This window comes from Piliocolobus tephrosceles, chromosome 5, assembly GCF_002776525.5.
Source record: "Piliocolobus tephrosceles isolate RC106 chromosome 5, ASM277652v3, whole genome shotgun sequence".
NCBI lineage: Eukaryota > Metazoa > Chordata > Mammalia > Primates > Cercopithecidae > Piliocolobus > Piliocolobus tephrosceles.
This window is the reverse complement of record NC_045438.1, coordinates 80,071,078-80,089,458: the sequence shown is the minus strand read 5'-3', so window position 1 is coordinate 80,089,458 and position 18,381 is coordinate 80,071,078.

Sequence of the window (18,381 nt, the reverse complement as noted above, 5' to 3'; positions counted from 1 at the left end):
CTTAATGGAATTTCTGGTTGTGGGAGAATGATGATATTTGCTACATAAATGTAGAGAAAGAGGGAGGGAGGGAGGAAGAAATAAATGAATAGACAGACAGACAGAGACAGAAAGGAAGTATAGAGAAGAGACAGAAACAGACAGAAAGATAGGGACAGATAAAGGAAGGTACCTTGACCCTTATACTCAGAAGTGTGGTTCATGAGGTAATAACGCCATTTGGGATCTTATAAATACAGAATCTTAGGCCTAAGCCCTAATGATTGAGAATCCACAAATAACAAGACCAATAAATGATTCATATATACATTAAAATTTGAGGATCATTGCAAGAGGAAGATGTGTCAATTTTATTATATTGTGAAATTATCTAGTTGGTATGTTACTCTACAGAGTTATTTTCTTTTTTAATTCTTGAAACTCTTAAATAACATGATTTATAATTTCTAGCATCTTCTAAAATCTTCTACAGATCATTAAAGAAAGGGTACTTATCCAGAAAAAGCAGCTCCTTAAGGTCATGTTGATGAAGCTGTAGTAAATAACAAAGGCAGTTCAAGAGCCCAGTGGATCTCCAAGAATGTTCACATGGAAAGTCTGTTCAATATTAAAGGAAAACATATTGAGTTTTGATTTTATTAAGGTACTTTGTAGGTGGTCTTCAGTGCCCTGGAGAGCTCAAGCACTGAGTAATCAAAACATATGTAAGATCAAGATAAATTGCAACGTACATCCTAAGCAATCCTAGAATGCCAATGCATTTGTTTGCAATGAGAAATAATAGACATTATCTTCTCAAAGGCAAGCTCGTCCATTTAATATGAAGGCAATTTATAATAAAATGTGGTTTTGTAAGTAAAGAATCCCAGATAAAGAGATAGCAGGCAACATTATAATTAGGTGGTTTAAGAAATGTCCTTTCATGTGGAAAGTTTTTTAACAATGAGGTCAAAAACATTTAAGGCAGCTTTGGCCAACTCTTGTGTCTCCCTTGGAGACTTCTATGGACATAACCATTTTTGTATCTTTTTTCCATTTACCAGGGGTCTGTGCTATTTTCTCTCGATGTCTTATTTTACTTCTATAGATATATTAATATAATTTTTTAGGCCACAGATTTATCATAAGTTTTATTTTTTCATAAGTTATTGGAGTACAGTTGGTATTTGGTTACATGGGTTAAGTTCTTTAGTGGTGATTTGTGAGATTTTGGTGCTCCCATCACCCAAGCAGTATATACTGCACCATTTTATAGTCATTTATTCCTTGTCCCCTCCCACTCTCCCCTTGAAGTCCCCAAAGTCTATTATACTATTTTTATGCCTTTGAGTCATAGCTTAGCTCCACATATCAGTGAGAACATATGATGTTTGGTTTTCCATTCCTGAGTTACCCCACTTAGAGCAATAGTCTCCAATCTCATCCAGGTCACTGAAAATGCTGTTAATTCATTCCTTTTTATGGCTGCATAATATTCCATCATATATATATGCACATGCATGTATATATGTGAGTGTGTGTGTATATATATATACACATCTATATATCCCACAGTTTCTTTATCCACTCATTGATTGATTGGTGTTAGGGCTGGTTTCACAATTCTGCAATTGTGAATCGTGTCGCTGTAAACATGCATGTGTATGTGTCTTTGTGAATAATGACCTCTTTTCCTCTGGGTAGATAACCAGTAGTGGGATTGCTGGATCAAATTGTAGTTCTACTCTTTGTTCTTTAAGGAATCCCCACACTGTTTTCCACAGTGGCTCTACTAGTTTACATTCCCACCAGCAGTGTAGAAGTGTTCACTTTTCACAGTGTCCACTCCAACATCTATTGTTTTTGATTCTTTGATTATGGCAATTCTTGCAGGAGTGAGATGGTATTGCATTGTGGTTTTGATTTGTATTTCCATGATCACTAGTGATATTGAGAATTTTTTCATATCTTTGTTGGCCATTTGTATATCTTCTTTTGAGAATTATCTATTCATGTCCTTTGCCCATTCTTTGATAACAATGTTTTACCTTTTTCTTACTGGTTTGAGTTTGTTGTAGATTCTGGATATTAGTTCTTTGTCAGATGTATAGATAGGGAGGATTTATCTCCCACTCTGTGGGTTGTCCATTTTCTCTGCTGACTATTTCTTTTGAAGTGCAAAGGTTCTTTAGTTTAATTAGGTCCTAGCTATTTACCTTTGTTTTTATTAAATTTGCTTTTGGGATTTTGGTCATGAAATCCTTGCCTAAACCAATGCTTAGAAAGATTTTTTCCAATGTTATCTTCTAGAATTTTTATAGTTTCAAGCCTTAGGTTTAAGTCCTTATTCCATCTTCAGTTGATTTTTGTATAAGGTGAGAGATGAGGATCCAGTTTCATTCTCCTACGTGGTTAGCCAATTCTCCCAGCACCATTTGTTGAAAAGTATGTTCTCTCCCCACTTTATGTTTTTGTTTGCTTTGTCAAAAATCAGTTGGCTGTAAGTATTTGGGTTTATTTCTGGGTTCTCTATTCTGTTCCATTGGTCTATGTGCCTATTTTTGTACCAGTACCAGGCTGTTTTGGTGACTATAGCCTTATAGTATAGTTTGAAATCAGGTAGTGTGATGCCTGAAGATTTGTTCTTTTTGCTTAGTCTTGCTTTGGCTATGAGGGCTCTTTCTTGGTTTCATATGAGTTTTAGAATTGCTTTTTTTCTAATACTGTGAAGAATGATGGTGATATTTTGATGGGGATTTCACTGGAATTTGTAAATTGCTTTAGGCAGTATGGTCATTTTCACAATATTGATTCTACCCATCCATGAGTATGGAATTTGTTGCCATTTTTTTCATGTTGTTTACGCTTTCTTTCAGTAGTGTTTTGGAATTTTCCTTGTAGAGGTCTTTCGACTCCTTGGTTACCTATATTCCTAAGTAATTTTTTTGGAGGGTGACTATTGTAGAAGGTGTTCAGTTCTTGATTTGACTCTCTTCCTGGTTGCTGATGGTGTATAGAAGAGCTACTGATTTGTATAAATTAATCTTGTATCCAGAAACTTTGCTGAACTCTTTTATCAGTTCTAGGAGCTTTCTGGAGGAGTCCTTAGGGTTTTCAAGGTAAACAATCATATCGTCAGTGAACATGACAGTTTGACTTCATCTTTACCGATTTGGATGTCCTTTATTTCTTTCTCTTGTCTGATTGCTCTGGCCAGGACTTCCAGTACTATGTTGAAGAGGAGTGGTGAGAGTGGGCATCCTTGTCTTGTGCCAGTTCTCACGGGGAATGCTTTCAACCTTTTCCCATTCAGTATTATGTTGGCTGTGGGTTTGTTATAGATGACTTTTATTACTTTAAGGTATGTCCCTTATATGTCAATTTTGCTGAGACTTTTAATCATAAAGGACTTCTGGATTTTGTTGAATACTTTTTCTGCATCTACTGAAATGATCTGCTGATTTTTGTTTCTAATTCTGTTTATGTGGTGTATCACATTTACTGCCTTGCATATGTTAAACCATCCCTGTATCCCTGGTATGAACCCCACTTGATCATGGTAAATTATCTTTTGATATGTTGTTGGATTTGGTTAGCTAGCACTCTGTTAGGTATTTTGGCATCTATGTTCATCAAAGATATTAATCTGTAGTTTTCTTTTTTGGTTATATCATTGACTGGCTTTGATATTAGGGTGATGCTGGCTTCATAGAATGAAGTAGAGAGGATTCGATCTTTTTCTATCTTATGGAATAGTGTCAGAAGGATTGGTACCAATTATTCTTTGAATGTCTGGCAGAAATCTGATGTGAATCTGTCTGATCCTGGACATTTTTTTTGTTGGCATTTTTTAAATTACCATTTCAGTCTCATTGCTTCTTATTGGTCTTTTCAGTGTATCTAATTCTTCCTGATTTAAGCTAAGAGGGTTGTATTTTTCCAGAAGTTTATCTATCTCTTCTTGGTTTTCTAGTTCATTGCATAAAGGTGTTCCTAGTAGCCTTGAATGATCTTTTGTATTTCAGTAGTGCCAGTTGTAATATCTCCTGTTTCGTTTCTTAGTGAGGTTATTTGTAATATCTCTCTTTTTTCTTGGCTACTCTTGCCAATGGTCTATCGATTTTATTCATCTTTTTAAAGAATCAGGTTTTTGTTTCATTTATCTTTTGTAATTTTTTTGTTTCAATTTCATTTACTTCTGCTCTGCTCTTAGTTATTTCCTGTCTTCTGCTGGGTTTGGGTTTTGTTTGTTCTTGTTTCTCTAGCTCCTTGAGATGTGACCTTAGAGTGTCCATTTTTACTCTTTCAGTCATTTTGATGTAGGCATTTAGGGCTATGAACTTTCCTCTTAGTACCACCTTTGCTGTATCCCAGAAGTTTTGATAGGTTGTGTCATTATTGTCGTTAATTTGGAAGAATTTTTAAATTTCCCTCTTGATTTTGTTGTTGACCCAATGCTCATTCGGAGCAGGTTTTTTTTAATTGCCAAGTGTTTGTATGGTTTTGAAGGATCTTTTTGGAGCTGATGTTTTGGAGTCGATTTCCAGTTTTTATCCCACTGTAATCTGAGAGAGTGCTTGATATAATTTCAATTTTCCTAAATTTATTGAGGCTCATTTTATGGCCCATCACATGGTCTCTCTTGGAGAAAGTTCCATGATTGTTGAATAGAATGTGTAGTCTGCAGTTGTTGGCTGAAAAGTTCTGTACATATCTGTTAAGCCCATTTGTTCCAAGGTATAGTTTAAATCCATTGTTTCTTTGTTGACTTTCTGTCTTGATAACCTATCTAGTGTTGTCAGTGGAGTATTGAAGTCCTCCACTATTATTGTATTGCTGTCTGTTTTGTTTCTTAGGTTTATCAGTAATTATTTTACAAATGTGGGACCTCCAGTGTTAGGTGCATACGTGTTTAGGATTTTGATATTTTCCTGTTAGTTAAGGCCTTTTACCATTGTATAATGTCCCTCTTTGTCTCTTTTAACTGCTGTCACTTTAAAGTTTATTTTGTCTGATGTAAAAGTAGTTATACCTCCTGGCTTTCAGGATCCATTTGAATGAAATGACTGTTTCCAATCCTTTTAGTTTATGTGAGTCCTTATATGTTAGGCGAGTCTCCTGAAGGCAGCGGATGGTTGATTGGTGAGTTCTTATCCATTCTGTGTTTCTTTATCTTTTAATTGGAGTATTTAGGCCATTTACATTCAGAGTTAAGTATTGGAATGTGAGGCACTATTGCATTCATTATGCTCTTTGTTGCCTGTGTACTTTGTTTTCTTTGTTTTTGCTTTTTAATGTGTATTTTTGTTTTACAGGTCCTGTGTGATTTATGCTTTAAAGAGGTTCTGTTTTGATGTGTTTCCGGGATTTATTTCAAGATTCAGACCTCCTTTTAGCGGCTCTTGTAGCAGTGAGTTGGTAAAGGGGAATTCTCTCAGCACTTGTTTGTCTGAAAAAGACTTTATCTTTCCTTCATATATGATGCTTAGTTTCACTGGGTACAACATTCTTGGCTAATAATTGTTTTGTTTAAGGAGGCTGAAGATAGGACCCCAACCCTTTCTAGCTTCTATGATTTCTGCTGAGAAATCTGCTGTTAATTGATAGGTTTTCCTTTATAGGTTACCTGGTGCTTCTGTCTCACAGCTCTTAAGATTCTTTCCTTCATCCTAACTTTGGATAACCTCATGACGATGTGCCTAGGTGGAGATCTGTTTGTGATTATTTTCCTGGGTGTTCTTTGTGTTTCTTGTATTTGGATGTTTAGGTGTCTAGAAAGGCTGGGGAAGTTTTCCTCAATTATTCCCCCAAATATGTTTTCCAAGCTTTTAGAATTCTCCTCTTCCTCAGGAACACCAATTTTCTTAGCTTTGGTTGTTTAACATAATCCCAGACATCTTGGAGGTTTGTTCATATTTTCTTATTCTTTTTTCTTTGTCTTTGTTGGTTTGGGTTAATTCAAAGACCTTGTCTTTGAGCTCTGAATTTATTTCTTCTACTTGTTCAATTCTGTTTCTGAGACTTTCCAGAGCATTTTGCATTTCTAAAAGTATTTCCAAAGTTTCCTGAAATTTTTATTGTTTTTTTTTTCTTTAAGCTATCTATTTCCTTGAATATTTTACTTCTTGTATCATTTTTTTGATTTCCTTGCATTGAACTTTACCTTTCTCTGGTCCCTCCCTGATTAGCTTAATAACTAACCTCCTGAATTCTTTTTCAGGTAAATAAGGAATTTCTGCTTGGTTTGGATTCATTTCTGGTGAACTAGTGTGATTTTCTGGGAGTATTGAAGAGTCTCATTTTGTAATATTACCAGGCTTGGTTTTCTGGTTCCTTCTCATTTGGGTAGACTCTGTCAGAGGGAAGATCTAGGGCTGAAGGTTGTTGTTCAGATTCTTTTGTCCCATGTGGTGTTTCCTCGATGTAACACTCTCCCCCTTTTCCTATGGATGTAACTTCCTGTGAGCTAAACTGCAGTATTGTTGTCTCTTGTCTGGGTCTAGCCACCCAGTGAATCTACCCAGTTCTGAGCTGGTACTGGGGGTTCTTTGCACAGAGTCCTGTGATGTGAACCATCTATGGGTCTCCCAGCCATGGATACCAGTGCCTGTTCCAGTGGAGGTGCTGGGGGTGATGCAATGGACTCCATGAGGGTTTTTAGCTTTGGTGGTTTAATGCTCTATTTTTGTGCTGGTTGACCTCCTATCAGGAGGAGGTGCTTTCCACAGAGCATCAGCTGTGGTAGTATGGGGAGGAACTGGTGGTGGGCAGGGCCCTAGAACTCCCAAGATTATATGTACTTTGTCTTCACTACCAGGGTGGATAGGGAAGGACCATGAGGTGGGGGTGGGGCTAGGCATGTCTGAGCTCAGACTCTTCTTGGGCAGGTCTTGCTGGGGCTGCTGTGGGGTATGAAGGTGAGATTCCCAGATCACTGGAGTTGTGTACCTAGGAGGATTATGGCTGCCTCTGCTGAGTCATGCAGGTTGTCAGGGAATGGGGGAGAGCCAGCAGTCACAGGTCTCACCCAGTTCCCATGCAAACCAAAGGTCCAGTCTCACTCACACTGTGACTCCCATAACATCCCCCAGTCCATTTCCAGGCAGGGAGCATAAGGGTTTGAAAACCTGCCCTAGTCTACCTGCCTCCCAGCTACAAAAGAAAAGGGTTTGGTTCTTCCCCAGCATGGGGAGTCTGCACAGTGGATTTGCTCCCTCCCCCGAGTTCTGGCCAGGAGACTTCTCATCCTGTTCAAATTGTTGCAAAGTTCAGCTAGAGATTTGCTTCTCCCTTGTAGTTTTTTACTCCTGTTCCTCTCCTGTTGGATCCCTGTGGTGCCAGACAGGAATGGCCTGTTAGAGGACTTAGTGAGCTTCCAGGGCCTTTCTGCTGCTTCCTCTACGCCTGTATTTTGCTCAGGTCTCCAAACTGACTCAGCCCCAGGTAAAGTTGGAAACTTCTCTGGCAAACAGGCCTTTGGCTTCTCCAGTGGGAGTGTGTGTTCAGGAGAGGAGTGTCTCCCTTTCCCACTTCCGCAGTTGGGGAACTCAGTTTTCTCTGGGGTCTCCCGGGTCCTGCAGGAGCGGTCTGCATCCTACAGAGGGTCTGTGGGTCCTCTTGGGATTGCTGGTTTGTTCTTGCAGTGGATGAAGCTGAAGTCCACCATGTGAGCCCCCACGCACTGCTCTGTCCAGAGTGGCAATCAAGTCCTGCCTGCCATCTGCCATGATGATACCTACCCAAATTAACTTTCTATAACTTAAATATAACTTACATTTCCTTAGATCAGGGTTTTTCAAAGTGAAGTTCTAGGTACTGGCATGCAAATTACCAAATATGTTAATAATTCAGCTTCCTGGCTTCACCCAGACCCACTGAATCAGAACCACTTGAAAAGGAACCTGGGAATCTGCATTTTACACTTCCTCAGATCGTGTTTCTCTAACTAACTGTTTTTTAAGTCATGCATTGGGGGCTCTATTCTGATTGTTTAACTAGAAACTAACAAACAACTGTATCTAACAGTTTAAAAGTACTGATGGCTTTTAGTATAGGCTAACTTTTCCAATTACAATTGACAGTTTAATTCTTAGAAAACAAATTTATTTGCGGTTCTTAGAGTATTCGTCACCCTGAGGCCTTCAAGTAGTAGTAACAAATACATAATCATTTTATATGACCATAAAACTCTAAATATGAATCTACTTCTGACTTTTTTCACATATATATATATAAATTATATGTGAAGAAATTAATTCATCTATACATTATTTTGACAAGTATGTTAATCCACTACTGTATGTTAGACCCTTTCAGATTTAATCTCCTAGGATTTCTGCTGAAGTTTTTATATTTGGTTCCATTGTATTCCCTTTGTAAATTTAATTAACCAAACTTTTCTGAGTTTCTGCCATATATCAGAAATTTCCCTAAGCACCAAAAATTCACTGATGACTAAAACAGGGTACTGGCAATAAGAATAATTTGATCCATTGTCTAGTTGTTATTTGTAGCATACGTGAATGGAAATAAATTTCTCCAAAACACAACTCTAAAGGACTTTTGCTTTTAGCTATTCTAGTCAACAGAATCATGAAAATCATCATTCAGGTAAGTTGTAGTTGACTTCAGTATCCATATTTAACAATATCTGAAGGAGTATTTTTAAAATGTCTAAAAATGATTTTAAAAATTGTTGGAAATGACAGGCTAGCCACTTATAAAAAGAAACAGTTTTGGCTTAATGTATACATTGTAAACAATAAATTATAAGCACATGGTTCTAACACCAATTAATGATGCTTTCACTAGAAACTAGTGATAACCCTTGAAAAATGTGACCACAACTAAGTTCTGCTGCAGTCTGGGTCCCTGTTTCTGTTGTCACTTTTCCAACCTAAGAAATCCCTGTGGAGTTATTGCTTCTTGCAAGTGGGCAAGGTGAGGCTGGGATGGACTGTCACAACCCCTGTGTGGTGTGAAGAGATGCGTCCTGCTTGGAATCATGGCTAAATGGATTTCTACTTTGAGAGGAACTTGGAAGCTATCCTAAGCAATCCTAGTGACATGTTCTCTCCATTCTCTCTGCAGCTTCTCTCCAGAAGGCGTCCAGGAGAAGCTCAGGTTAATTACATCAGTTCTGATATTCCCAGAGCAACTCAATGTTATACAGAATACATACAATAGAAATCCAATTACAATTTGGCATTCCATTTGATTTACTTATTTTTAAATTCTGGCAGAAGTTAAATAAGTTCAATAAATTCAATGAAAAGTTTAACAGTCTATATTTAAAATAGTTCTGAGGAACTAAGTAAAATGTCAATTTCCCCATGATTTGTTACTACATTGCATATGGTTTTCTATGAGACTATTAATTTTTCTGCCTTATAGCTGCTGTCCACATCAGTCTACGTTTTTGTCCCCTAATTCCTTCAGATGCAGCTCTGAATGGGCTAAAGTTTCCTCTGACATGCCCAAAGGCATCAGAAGAGCCAGTTCCTGACAGGAAGCCAGGAAGATGGACCAGCCATCCATTTGTTAATGTGTCACACTTGAATTACACATGGCTGGCTGCAAAATTAAATTGCTCTTTCAGGATATCAGTGGAGACATAGATACAGCATTATATCTCTGTGTTCCTATTGTTTTCGGATCAGAAAATGCTTTACTTGTGTACCCTTGCTAAATTGTGTTCACTGAAAGTACAGATTGAAAAGGGTATTGATTGCAGCTTTCTCCAGGCCTGTAGTGGGTCTGTGATTTCAGAATTGAACATTTAGAAGGAAAAAGTATGTGTTTCCAGCCTTGGCACCTGGAAAATTCTGGAAATCTTTAACAAGAACCAATAATTAGGTGATATTGTTAAACTTCCTAGTAGTGACCTGTGCAACTGTGTCCATTTTCCCCTTCCTAATCTAAAGTGATATATTCAGGCTTTGTAATTCTTCCGTATAAAATACTCATGGCCCACAAATACAGTTGCATCCGTAATAACAGTTGCTCTTCAAACAGTTTGATCAAAAGATGAAAAGCATGACCTAACACATATTGGCAATGAATGAACACTGATAACTTCAATGACTCCAAATTTCTCTTTGTTATGGACTGAATGTTTGACTCCCTAAAAAAAAAAAAAAAAATCGTATGTTGGATCCTAAACCTCAATATGTCGTAACAGAAGGTATGGCCTTTGAGAGGTAGTTAGGTCATGAGGGTTGGAACCTTTATGAATAGGATTAATGTCCTTATAAAAGAGGCCACAATTGTTATTCTGCCTTTTGGCTAAGATCATATGTAAAAGCGGCCCCAGTTGCTCTCTACAAAGGTCTCTCACAAGTGAGGATCCAAGAGCACAGCCATCTTCAAATCAGGAGGCAGGTTCTCACTGGACACCATATCTGCTAGCACCTTGATCTTGGGCTTCCCAGAATCTGAAACCATGAAAAACAAATGTTGTTTTAGCGATCCAGTCTATGGTAATTTGTTAGACCACCATGAACCAACTAAGACACTCTGGATGAGTAAACACAGATAAAGTTGCCATCACTTGCAAAATATTTCAATTTTGATAGAATGAATGTCAAAAACAAATTATTTCAGAGTGTAGAAATAAAAATCAACCAAATGAGAAAAAACAAAGCCTATTTATTCAGAGCTTGCTATAGCTAGGGAGTCAAACACCGTGACTTGCATTTGCAAAGATTCCAAGATAGGCAGGGAAAAGCTCTCGAGTGGAGAAAGAGAGAGAGAGGGGGGAAGAGAGAGAGAGAAAGAGAGAGGGGGAGAGAGAGAGAGAGAGAAGAAGGTTCCAGGCTCCAAGTGGTGTGCTCTGTTTGGAGAATACTGGCATGGGAGCTGACTAGCTAACTAAAAGCAGGACATTCTATGTGATTGACTAGGGCAGAATATTGGTTTTCTCTGGTTGGCCCTGAGTTAAAAAGTAAGGAAGTTGGCAGTCATTGATTAGGTCACAGCTTTCTTTGATAGTTTCTGCAGAGCTTGTGGGTCAGAGTTCTGTTGTCATATATGTCTGGTCGTTATCCATTTATATATTCAGCCTCTCAGGAGTGTATATTGGTATGGTCGTTCAGGAATGAAATTTAAGTAGGCTAGTTTCTACAGTGATGCAGCATTAACTCCACTAATGGGAAGATGGTAGGTAAACATAACATCAAATACTTTTTGGGGGGGGGGATTTTTCATGGATCATGTGCATGAGAGGCTAATGATATTAATATATTGAAGTAAAATTTGGTTTTCCCTCTCTCTCTCTTTTTTTTTTTTTTTTTTTTTTTTTTTTTGAGACAGAGTTTTTCTCTTTTTGCCCAGGTTGGAGTGCAATGGCATTATCTCGGCTCACCACAACCTCCGCCCCAATATTTCAAGCAATTCTCCTGCCTCGCCTCCTGAGTAGCCAGGGTTACAGGCATGCACCACCATACCTGGCTAATTATATAAATATATATATATATATATATTTAGAGTAGATATATATATATATATATTTATAGTAGAGACAGGGTTTCTCCATGTTGATCAGGTTGATCTTGTACTCCCGACCTCAGGTGATCTGCCCACCTCAGCCTAGCAAACTGCTGGGATTACAGGCATGAGCCACCACACCCGACTGGTTTTCTTTTTTAAACAAGATTTTCATGTAATATTGAGAGATAATGAAACATTTTGTTGCTTTTGAATAAACTGCAAGGAAAGGATAAAAAAGGAAGAGGGAGGAGAGACAGATTCGTTTTGCTTTATTCTGTCTTTATTGGGTCTTGTTTGGAAAGCTGAGTCTTACCTTTATCAATGCATAAAAGCTTTTGCTTTTCTGAAATTTTCTGAATTATCACTTTGGCTAAATTAATGACCTGTGGTCCTATTTTGTTATATCAAGTGTGTTAAACCTTTAATATTTGATAAACCTTCCAAAATAAAAATTTCAGCTTCTAAATTGAGCCCTTTTGAACTCATTAACCCTTTGAGATGTTAGGTCTTCTGAAGTCCAAAAGAGACATTTGGCTTATTTTGGTACGCTAGAATCATACAGGAAGTATTTTCAAGTGTGAAATAGTGTTTGACTTTCTTTCAGTTGTATTTATATAAATGTATTATTAGTGTCTGTTCCAAAATTGTATGAGATTCCTGTGATTCTGATATGTCTCAGTGTATGTTATCGGTGACACTTAAGATTGTTATGTTAAATTGTTGTATATCACAAAAATAACCAAATTTCCTTGTCAATTGTGTTATTAGCCATGGCTTTTCCGTGACTTGTCCTCCACAATTATTTTACTTTGATTATTTACAAAAAGCTGTTTCATAATCAGCTATAGGACCAAGACAGGTGCTCTTGAATTCAGGTTTCTAGTAATGTTGCAGATTGTGCCATTAGAATAGAGGGGAAAACTTTCACGACTCACATAGAACACTGATGTATTCATGAATATCAAGCAGAATAGGAGTTACTCACATGGTCTGAACCAATAGAAGACTGAAATAATCTTTTTACAACGTTTTGTTCGAGAAGTTGCCAATTGTTTTGCTTTTCAGAGTGAAGAAAACTTTTCTTTTGAGCTCTTGACACCATTTTTTTTTTTTTTTTTTTTTAACTTTGAGACTTAGCCTCACTCTGTCTTCCAGGCTGGAGTGCAGTGGTGGGATGATCGCTCACTACAGCCTCAAACTCCTGGGTTCAAGCAATCCTCCTGCCTCCACCTCCCAGGTAGCTGAAACTGCAGGTGCACACCACCATGCCAGGCTAATTTTTGTAGTTTTTGTAGTGGCAGGGTTTCACCATGTTGCTCAGCTTGTCTCAAATTCCTGGAGTCAAGCAACCCACTTATCTTGGCCTCCCAAAGCCTAGGATTCCAGATGTGAGACACTGGGCTATGACTAGCTTTTAACAGTTGAGTAAAGTATTCTACTGTAAGCAAAACCTGTAGTATATTTCTTTCTCTCTACCTGATTTCTCCAGAATTTGGAAACTATTTGTGAGTATTCTTAACTTGCAACAATATAGTTACTTGCATAAGTACAATAAGATACAGCTTTTTTTTTTTTTTTTTTTTTTTTTTCTTTTTTTAGGCTGCTTTGAAAATGGAGGTTGACCTATGGAGATGGTAAAAGCTCCTTGGAGAAACTGGACTTGTTCCCTCTTCTGTACATGGTTCTTGGCCTGTAGTAAGTAAAGAATGTCACTTTCTGATGGACCTAGGAACACCAAGTTATTCTGAGATCTCAGTAAGAGATCTTAAACTCATATAGGTATCTACAAGCACAAATAAATCCTTGGCTAGACTCTAGAGGCTTTTATAAGGCCTAATCTGAGATTACAATATAAAAGTTCCAGCAAAGCCAATTAAAAATGTTTATATAACAAATAATTATTTTTGCTACATTGTATGCCAATAATCAGTACAAATCTAATGGAATTAGAGTTTATTTTACAAATAAATTTGTTCTACTATGATATTTCCTTGATAAATATTGGAAAATGAAGAGAAAAAAAGTTATGTTTCAAGAGAAACTATAGTAAAACTGTTATTAGAGCCCAGTCTTATTTGCTGTTTTTAAATCTCTGCTGATGATTCCATATCTGATTTGTTCTTAAGGTCATTCACCTGTAGCCGTTAAGTCTTCAGGTCAGTTCCACAGGGATTCCTAAAACTAGGACATTCATTCATTATGTTAGGGCTCATTATTTATCATATAGTGTACTGCTCATTTACGTGTTGTACTAAAACTGTGTATAAATTCAGTAATGTTTTTGTTATGCACACCTTAGGACCCTAACCAGGCACCTGTGAATACATACAGACAACTGCAAAAGTTTCACTCCATTTACTCTGTGAGCAACTCCTATTCCAACTATGCCCTCTATCACAGGAAGAAGTTAGAGCAGTCATTGGCCTTTTCCCATCTCTGTAGCTCACAACTCAGGAGTGAGGTGTGCTGAAGCCCAAGGAGGAATTGAAACCACCTTTGCAAAATTATGAGAGTGGGACAAATGTGACAAAGTCATCTCCATCTTGCTTCTGATCTTCAAGCTGTCCTTGGTATTCCTGGGTGTAGGCCAAGCTAACTTTGGGAGAAATTTAGTGTATAGTTTAACTAGAAAGCAAAAATAATAATAATAATTCCTCCCTAAAACTAACCCCTTGCTTAATCAAGGACTAAACACTGCCTCTGTTAAGACTAATAAAAGGCTGCAAAAATAAGATTATGGGAAGGACCTGAAATCTTTTAAAATGTAGGCATAGTTTCTATAATCATTTACTGCTTAGGAGTCATGTGGTCAGAAGTCACAAGATTCGTGACTTCCCCAGTTGTTCCTATAGATAACATTACTATCGTAGAACTGAAAATTGATTTTTGAGATATTTTTCAGACTGACACCACTGGGACTCATGACTCATTACTCAACTGATCCTGTAGTCTCACCAAGAGATGGCTCAACACATGAGGACTGTTTTCCACACCCCTATGACTTCATCCCCAGCCAGTCAGTAGCACTCATCCCCTAGCCCCCGCCTACCAAATTGTCTACAAAAAAATCTTACCTCTGAGCCTTCAGAGAGACTGATTTGAATGCTGTAACTCCAGTTTTCTTGCATGGGTCAGCCTCACATCAATTAAACTCTTTATTGCCAAAAAAAAAAAAAAAGAAAAATGAAAATGACTAAGGTGCTCATAGTATCGTGGACTTCCACTAAAGAGACAGGTAATCTAAACAGTTCTGAAAATAAATAAATAAACAAACAAACAAATAAATACTTGAGGTTAATCTGGATCATGAGAAACTGTAGACACAGACTTTAGTGATGTGATTACGCTTTACTCTTAATTGTAGGTTAGGAAGGACCTATCTACTGTAGAAAGAATGACCAGAATTCAGATGGGAAAGGACTCAGTGGGAAGTAAGGTCAAAGAAGACTTTCATGAAAAAATACGTAGCTGAAGCAGGGTGGACAAGGATGAGCCTTGCACAGGGAGAGTGCAGCGAGGGACATTGTTTATGTTGTGTAGATAAAATAGGTAAAGGCATCTACTTGGAGATGAGATTATAAATTTGATTATAGGTTCCTTGATAACAAAATGATAGCAGAAAGAGCAAAATAAAAGAAAATTGTAAAATATATCATAAAGACTATGAGATGCAGTGCTGTAGATAAAAAAAAGAGGAAGTGAAGTTAATGTAAGAAAATGTTGTATTTCAATTTGGATGTGTTTTGGAGTTGATTGAAGCAGGCTATTCTAAAGTGGGGGTCCCCAAACCCTGGGCCATAGACCAGTAACAAAGCTTCATCTGTATATACAGCTACTCTCCATGGCTTGCATTATCACCTGAGCTTTGCTTTCTGTCAGATCAATGACAGCATCAGATTCTCAAAGGAGTACAAAACCTATTGTGAACTGTACATGTGAGGGATCTTGGTTGCATGCTTCTTAAGAGAATCTAATGCCTGATGATCTGTCAGTGTCTCCCATCACTCTCAGATGGGATCCCCAAACCATCCTCTCTACCTGGTCTGTGGAAAAATTTTCTTCCATGAAACCAGTCCCTGGTGCCAAAAAGGTTGGGGACCACTGTTCCAAAGGAATTACTTGTAGGCAGGGGGTATATCCACCTACCACATTTTCAGAATGGGAAATCATGACAAGTATATATGTAAAATAGTACCCAGGGACGTGATATTTGAAGCTATAAAAGCAGGCTCCCCAAGAGAAAGATAATATAGAAAAATGCATAGACATCTTGAAACAGATAATGATCACACATAATGAGAGCAGAAATGAGAACCTATGGAGGTTTTAGAAAGATAGGAAGAGAAATCTTCATGTTATAGTGCCACGGGGTATTTGGAAAGTCTACAAAGTTGGAGGGGATGGGTGTCATGTAGTAGGTTAGAAACAATGCGGTAGCCACTGTAAACAATGCCTTGATATAATAGGTTATAATAGTCTTTTATTATAAACTAAACTAAAATGACTATATTTTAAATAAAAAATGAAGTTTAAGAGTATCATTGTAAAGTTTACAGCTTTGGGTTATATGAAAATTGAATATGCAGAAGATGAAGACTGGCCCTGTATGTTTGGAAGCCTGCATGCTAAATTATTTATACATAATTAAAATGAACAAATCAAATGAAGAATTTACCACTCACACATCCCTAATAAATAAATAGCTGGTTATGTGGGAATACAGGAAAATATATTATAAATACAAATGATTTTCAAATGAGTAGCAGTTGATTTTGTTCTTTTTTTAAATGGATAATTACTGATATCAAAAGCAGTTTGTGTAAATTTCACTCAAACAGTGAGTTGGGAAGAATTATGAAATGTGTAAAGCAGAGTGATTAGAATATATTGTTTAGATAACTTGTGACAATTTTTCTAAGGATGAATCTCCACACACCTTTTATAAAGGGACTCTTTCTAAGCATTGAAACTCTAGCAATTAGTTTGTTAGATCTATGTTATACGATTATTTTATCTCTCACCAAAATTCTACCTAATAGAAGATTGGAAAGGGGTTTAAACAGGAGCTCATTTCAACCATTCTAGGTATCTCTTCTGAGAGTCTTCATCCATTATATTTTTTACACTGACAAGTATATAATTTTACTCATTATACCAGATGAAATGACTTCATGAGAAATGATACACTCTCATTCTGTTGGTGGGTATGAAAGTTGATGGGCAATAAGCAAGAGGTTATCACAATTTAAAATATGTGTACTTATGACCTAGTGTTACAGTTTTAGGAATTGAAATATGAAAAACTGTTAATGTACATTGTTTACGCAAAGTAAAATACTGAAGACAACTTAAGCATTTATTAAAGAAATAATAGCCAAATAAACTATAATATGTCTATATTGTAGAGTAGTTTTCAGCTATTTGAAACGATGAGCCATTTCAAAAATGAAAGTATGATCTGTTGCTGAGTAAAGGATACCTGTTTTAAAAAAGTGTGTAGAAAATAATGCTATTTCAGTAAATAATGATTATTATTATTGCTATTGTTTGAGATGAAGTCTCACTCTGTCTCCCAGGCTGGAGTGCAGTGGTGTAATCTCGGCTCACCGCAACCTCTGCCTCCGAGTTCAAACGATTCTTCTGCCTCAGCTTCTCGAGTAGCTGGGACTATAGGCACATGCCACCATGTCTGGACAATTTTTTTTTTTATTTTTAGTAGAGGCAGGGTTTTACCATATTGACCAGGCTGGTCTTGAACTCCTGATCTCATGATTCACCTGCCTTGTCCTCCCAAAGTGCTGGGATTACAGGCATGAGGCACCTAGCCCCATCATCAGTAAATTATTATTATATGTACAAGTAGAAAATTGGAAAAAGGTCTTGGAAAGATACATATCCAACTGTTAATGGTAGTCAACAATTGTTTTAGAAGGATGACTGAGGAAAGGTTTGGAACAGTTCACATTTTGTAATTAAATAAATACAAGTTTGTGTTTAATTGTTGACATTTTTATATTCTTAGAATTTCATTTTTGTTCTTATTGTGTTTTGTTTATAATTATTTTTTGAGATGAATTAATTTACAATAATGCACAAAAATCTTAAGTGTCCAATTCTATGAGTTTTGAAAAACACTTACATTTGGGTAACTCACTCTTATTTATGAAATGTGTATAATATAAGGAAATGTGTATGTATATAAGGAACACTTTTCTCATTTTCTGCCCCTTCCCAATCAACCTTCACCTCTTAAGCTTCTAATTATTTGCATCAAAATTTAGTTTTGCCTTTTGTAGAAATGCCTATAAATGGAAATATACATTAACTACGAACTTGTGCTCAGCTTCTCAAGTCCAAGATACATCTGAGATTCCTCTACCTTGTTGCATGTATTAGTCTGTTCTCACACTGCTATAAATAAATGCCCGAGACCGGTAATTTATAAAGAAAAGAGGTTTAATTGACTCTCAGTTTACATGGCTGAGGAGGCCTCAAAAAAACTACAATCATGGCAGAAGGTACCTCTTCACAGGGTGGCAGGGGAGAGAATTAAAGCAGGGGGAGCTACCAAACATTTATAACACTATCAGATTTCAGATCTCATGGGAAGTCACTATCACAAGAACCTCATGGGGGAAACTGTTTCCATGATCCAATTATCTCCACTTGGTCTCTCCCTTGACACATGGGGACTATAGGGGTTATGGGGATTACATAATTCAAGAAGAGATTTGGGTTGGGACACAAAGCCTAACCATATCATTGCCTGTAACAGTAGTTTATTCCTTTTAATAGTTGATTAGTATACCATGGTAAGAATATACTCTGATTTCTTAGTCCACTGTCCTGCTGATGAGCATGAGCATTTAGATTGCTTCCAGTTGTTGTCTATTAAATAAAACTGCTTTAAATAGT